Source organism: Cricetulus griseus, chromosome 5, assembly GCF_003668045.3.
Source record: "Cricetulus griseus strain 17A/GY chromosome 5, alternate assembly CriGri-PICRH-1.0, whole genome shotgun sequence".
In the NCBI taxonomy this organism is placed as follows: Eukaryota; Metazoa; Chordata; class Mammalia; order Rodentia; family Cricetidae; genus Cricetulus; species Cricetulus griseus.
This window is the reverse complement of record NC_048598.1, coordinates 185,712,289-185,718,928: the sequence shown is the minus strand read 5'-3', so window position 1 is coordinate 185,718,928 and position 6,640 is coordinate 185,712,289.

Sequence of the window (6,640 nt, the reverse complement as noted above, 5' to 3'; positions counted from 1 at the left end):
GTGGCTGTGGGCTTCTGTCCTGGACGGCAGGAGGCACTTGGAATCTACCCACCCAGGGCTAGCAGGGCCAGGGCTTTGGGCCTGGCAGCTGGCCCCTGTAAGCATCCTTCTCAGGCGGTCCAGAGTCATGCTTCCCATCATCTGTCTCCCCAAGCTGAGCGCTCTTGCCCTCCTGGGTCAGGCCACGACGACCAGCCAATGCCCTCCTACCCATCGACCCAGTGCCAGCGCGTGGTGGTCACACCCCCAAAATTGATTGTCACTAAATGCAAGCTTTGGGGATCGGTGTCAGAGAGAGAGAGAAAAGTCCAGAGAGAGAAAGTCATGTCCTCAGCTCTGCCTGGTGGACAGACAGGGCTGCCATGGCTGGAGGACAGAGGACAGAAGGACAGACAACTGTCACAGCCACCACTCAGTATAGGCACAGGGAAAGCATAACTGCCACAACTGGACCAGATTATAATCCAGTGCCCATTGTACCTCTACTCTTCCTGACCGAGAGCCGGCATGGGGGCCAGGGAGAGGACTCTGTGGGTAACATGCAAACACCAGGACCTGGGTTCAGATCTCCAGCACTCACACAAAGGTGGGGCTGACAATGCATGTCTTGTCACTCCAGCACTGGATGGGTGGAGGCAGGAGGATCCCCTGGAGCTCTCTGGTCAGCCAGCCTAGCTGAATTGGTGAGCTCCAGGTCCAGTGGAGAAAGTCTGTCTCAGAAAATAAGGTGGAGAGCAACAGAGGAAGACAACTAGTATCAACCTCTGGCTTTCACGTGTACACACACACACACACACACACACACACACACACACACACACACACACCACACACACACACCACACACACTCAAAAAGAACCTGCATTTTCATATGAGATGCAAGATCGACAACTAAAATCCCATACTTGCCAGGCTCCCTTGAAACCAGGGAGTTATAAAAACACGAGGAGCATCAGTAAGGGAGCTCTTTAACACAGACCAGGTGGCTTTCCTACGTCCTTCAGGCTCCTCTTTGGATATCCTTTTTTGTCATGCTCTGTAGTTAGAGCTGTGGCAGCCACATTGCACCATGAACCATGCTTGTGGCCAAGGCCATGCACCAAGACAAGAGCACGGGAAGATGAAACCAGAGTGGATCCTGCTGACCAGGGGAACCTCCCAGTAGCTCCATGTCTCCTGTCTGTGTTGTCACTTCAGCCGGAGAAAGATGGCCCAGTGCTGCTTAAGTCACAATTACTTCCAGTCTTGGTTGCTAGCAACTACATACAATTGAGATACACGAGGATGAGCTGGGTGACGGCGGCTACCGACTCTGGAGCAGGGACCTGTAGTGCTGGCCCAGGTGTGGCGACGGGGTAGTGCCATGAAGGAGGAGAGCTGTGTAACTGTGCCACCCCCAGCGTCAAAGGAAACTAAAGCTGTGTCAGGTCTAGGCCCTCAGCCAGCTGGCAGCCTCCGCTACTACCTTGGCACTGACTGTCCACACTGTGCACCTGGAAGCCGGCTGAGATGCCACAGGGCAAGCCCCCAGGGTCCTGGCTTTGTGGGTGCTTCAAGATGCTTCTTTGAAGCCCATGCAGCAGCACCATGGAGGTTTCAACGGGGCACTGTGGGCAAACCACAGCCAGCTCTACTCTACCCTGATAACCTCCCTACCATCTCCATCGTCACTTCTGAGGCCCCAGGTGCCACCACGCCTCATCGGCACCCATGATCATCTGCCTCCTACATATGGCAGCACCGGCTTTGTAAATCTCCAGCCTAGGTGACTTGACAATGTCACATGTCCACATAGCGGGCAGAATTCTGAAGACCCAGAGCCTTCCCTCCATTGCCCCCAGGGGAATGTGTCTAGTTCTTGAATGTATCGAACTCTGTGTGGCCCAGGGGCCTTGGCAACCACTATCTTTACCACCCTCCCCCTCCAAGCTCCTCACCATCTAACTCCTGGCTAAACTTTAGAGGTCCAATTCAATAGTTTGTCCCCTGTTGTCCCCACATTTAGGTCTTATATGCCACCCACAGTCTCTTTCATACCCACTGCCTTTCTCATGACATGGCCCCCCAGAACTCATCTGCTTAGTCTCCATGGCTCTCACTTGAATGGCAGCTTTCTGCACTGCACCTGGCACATAGCACAGGCTTAACAAGGAGGCTGTGGTATGTAGGTGAGTGGATGGATGGATGGATGGATGGATGGATAAGTGGGTAGGTAGATGAATGGATGGGTGGGTAGGTGGATGGATTAACAGGTTAATAATGAATGAATGTATTTATGGGTAGGTGGATAGACGGATAGAGTAATGGATGAACAGGTGAGTGAATGGATGGGTGGATGGGTGGATGAGTGGATGGATGGGTGGATGGATGGGTGTGTAAGGGAGTGGGTGGATGGATGGATGACTTTGTAGGAGGATAATCAATCAGTAGGTGGAAAGAAAGATGGGTATGTAGGGAGTGGGTGGGTGGATGAATGGGTGAAAGGGCAGATGAAGAAATGGAGGGGTGTGTAGGGAATAGCTGAATGGATACGTCAATTCAATGGATAGGTGGGCAGGGGGACAGACCTACAGGTTCAGATGCTGGCTCGCAGGTATCATCCCAACCTGATGGGAACTTGCTGTGGGCTGGAATTTGGATGAAGACATCAGTAGGAATCTTCAGTCCCTGGAAGAACCAGTGTCCCCTGCCACAACCCCCAACAGCTTCCCCTGTGTTCCTGACATCCCTCCACTGCCTACCACACTGCTTGCAAGAACAAGGGCCCATCAGACCTTAGGGTGCCACCTCATCTAACTACCCAGACTGGCAGGAAGAAGAGGTAGGCACGGCCTGCTGCTCCTGGGTGGTAAGTCCTGGAAACCCAAGTCATCTTGCTCTCTCAATTCTCCAAGCTAGGGACAGCCACTCTGTATCTAGAGGAAGAACTGGGAAGAGGCAGGGTTACTGGGAAATGCACATGGCCACCATAGACCACGTTCGGGGCAAAAGTTCCAGAGACCACAGACTCACAAGGCCCACCACAGACCATGTATGGAAGAAGCACCGCAGAGACCTCGGCCTTCTTCCCGCATTCTACTCCAAGCGCCGAATTTGTACCATGCTCCCCTTCATACAGGGAACTCTGGAAAGTCCCCTGGGACACTCAGGTTCCTACTGATAACCCAAGAATCCTCCAGGACAGCCACAGTTCTTGGGTATCTGAGTCCCTGACACTTCCTATTTGCTCTGTCCACCCAGAATTCTGCCATCTCTCATTCTCCAGAAAGGAAGTGAGCTCAGATCACCCACAGCTTCCACAGGGTCCGGCCCTCCCTCCCCAGGAGAGAAGCCCTTGTGGGACTGTCAGGCTGCCTGATCATCTTTGGATGGAGCCTGCTCTGGTTCACTCTTCAGGATGTGTTGGGTGCTTGGCCTCTGGTACTGGTCTTTATAGAGGTCTAGGGCCTTGCCTGAGGTCACACAGCAAACCACTGGCAGAACAGAGACAGGAACCCATGGCTTCAGACCGAATCCAGAATTCTCCACCAGTCCCATGACCAGCTAGCTGAGGCAGGATGAGAACAGAGAAGGGACCCTGGGGCAACTGTGGACCAACACAGTGAGCTTAGGCTTTCTGAACATCAGGCCTGTGCCAGAAGGACTCTCCTGGTCTTTGAAAGCCACATTTCATCAAGATGCTTTTTCTGGTCCTTAGACTCACGCCTTCTCACTCCTCCCTGCAAGCCTTGTCCTACCCCAAGACTAACTTCACCTCCTCCGACTTAGCCTGTGGGACTTCTCCTGTGAGTTGTATGGAATTCTTGTGGACTGTCCCCAAGCTATGGCGGATGGCATGGGGTGACGGACTTCCTTTCCGTCACTCCCTCCCAGCCACTCACTCATCCACTTGTTCATCCATCCATTCTCCGAGGTGCTGCTGGTGGGGGGGGGGTGCTGATGACACTACCCAATACACAGTCAGTATTCTATAAATGACAGCTACCGCAGGCCAACCGGGTGCTCATGGCCAGAAAGAGAGAGAGAGAGAGAGACAGAGACAGAGACAGACAGAGAGAGAGACAGAGACAGAGAGAGAGACAGAGAGAGGCTGGAAAGTTCCTGTACAGGCTGCTTCCAACTGAGTTCTGCTCTTGGGCCCCTGAGGGTCCCTTACTCGACCTCTAGCCTCTGGGAAGCTCCTGCAGCATGGCCCCAGGCAGTCCTGCCTCCCCACTTCACTTCCCAGGTCCCAGAAGTTGCAGGTTGTGCCACAGGAATGTACGCCTGCGAGACAGGAACTTGGGAGGGTCCTCGATGCTGGGCTGCAGCCCCTCGCCTTGCGCCTGCATCTGCCACTGCTGGCTTTTCAGAGCCGCCCTGATTATAGTGAGATGTGGGAAAATTAAGGGTTTGCAGAGACTGCCAGGCCCTGCTGCTGCCTCCCCGCCCTGCTTGTCATAGATGCCAGGCAGAGCCGCCCCCAACGGCCACTTTGGGCTGTCCAGACACACCACAGTGGATAAGGGGCTTCTTCCTAGAGACCATCTCATAGCCTGGACTTGTGAGTAGCAAAAACCACTTGCTCCTGGCCAGTGGAGAAACTGAGGCCCAGTGAACAGAAGAGACTGTCCCATGGCCTCCAGAGGTCCCGGGATATTAGGACCTCCGGGGAAGGGAGTTCATGAAGACGATGCCCTATCTGTGCCCAAGGCACTGGTCCAGGGACTGCACTGGTGGGACACCCCTCAGGGCTGCAACCCTGCACAGGTCACTTCTCCTGCAGGCAGCCCATGCTCCTGGGGCCCTTCTTGGCCCATCCTGCTCACTCAGGAGATTCTGGGACGTTGCCCATACAGCTCCTGCCCCAAAGGAACCTTGCTCTGATGGGGTGGGCACCCACGAGGAAAGAAAACACCTCTAAACCAGACAGGAAGCGGAAATACTAGGGGCAGCAATTCCCAGCCAACGTGCTGGAGCTCTGGGAGCAGGTCAGCGCCTGCAGAGCGGCCCTGGCGAGCCCCTGCCTCCCCAGCCTCAGTTTCCTCTCCTGGCAATGGGAGGGCTGCTGGCGGCCTGCTAAGGCCGCCTGCGATGAAGGTGCCCGAGGCTGGCGCGGGCACACGCACGCGGCCCACGCTCGGAAACGAGCCGCTGTCCAGTCTCCTTCCGGCTCAGCGGCCTCTCTGCGGCCGCCCGCCCCCGCCTCCCCGAGCGGGGTGGGCTCAGCCGGGTCCCCCGCACCCGCCTTCCGCACGTCCTCAGGCCGCACGCGCACTGCAGCGGCGGAGGCCCAGCCGCCCCGCCCCGCGCGAGGGCCCCGGGCCCCGGCGCCACCCAGGGCCGCCGCGGGCGCGCGCAGGGACCGCCCCGGCGTGGTGCCCGCCGCCCCGCCCCGCCCCGCGCCCTAGCCGCCAGGCTTCCCGGGTACTCACCGCCCGGCGAAGCCGGCCCGGCCGCCGGCTGCCCGTCCACATGGCCCCGGCTCTGAGCGCCCGAGCCCGCGGCCGGGCTCCCCAGCGCCCCGCTTCCCGCAGGGAGCGCCCCCCCCGCCCCCGGCCCGGCTCCCCGCCAGCCCCGGCCCCGCGCAGCCGCGGCTGCTCCGGCGCTTCCCCGCGCCGCGCCGGGCTGGGCGCACGTGGTGGGCGCGGGGCTCACAGGGCGCGGAATGGCGGCGCGCGGGGTGAATGAGTCCCGCGCGCATGAATGGCGGCGGACATGAATGGAGCAGTGCGGGGCGCGAGGCCTTGTGTCCCGGGCACTGCCTGGGTTAGCCTGCTGGGGGGGTGGGGGAGCCTCGGCATTTAGTAGGCACCTGGTGTATACCAGCTAGCCCCGTCCCGGTTCCCAGGGACTAACTTGGCAGCAAGAGTCAGGTGCCTGCCCTCAGGGAGCTTGCAGTTGAGGGACATGCTTCCAAGGGTATGGCCTGCTCTCCAGGCCAGGGCCTGACACAGCCACCATCACCACCACCACCCCCCAATCCCAGTCAGGGACTCCTTAAACTGCTACAGCCTCCCCAACCCTTTCCCAACCTGACCTGTAAATGCCATTTTTATTTTGGGGGTGTGTATGGGAGTGACTACGGGAGGGCCACTTGTCCTTGGCCCCAGTAGCGTTCGGGACTTGCCCGATCCTGGCCCTGGGTGAAACACTTTGACATAGTGGGTCTAATGGCCCCAACCAGACTGGAGCATAGGTGGAGGCCAGCCTAAGTCCTGAGAACTCCAGGGTCTCCCGTCCAGCAGCAGCCAGCATATGAACGCAAGACACATGGGGCCAGGAAGAAGCTGCGGTGAGAGGAGAAGGCAGAGTCTGCCTTTGGCCTCCTTCAGGGCCCGTGGGCTCAGTGGTTCACGCGTGTTAATGGTTTCCAAACACAAGGCAGATACGAGGGTACTGCCGGTGAATAAGGCATGCGTGTTGATTTTGCATTGTGGTAAGATATGCATGTCAAGAGTTACCATTTTAATCACCTTTAAATAAATGTACAGTCCAGGGGCAACCAGTACATCCACACTGTCACCGGGCTGTCACCACCGTCCACCTCTCCGTCCTGTGTGCTGTGTACATTGCAGCGACTTCTTTCTCCTTTAATTAGGGAGTAGCTGGTGCGTTCAAGCGCGGTGACAGTGCAGAGAAGGCGCTGATGGCACAGAG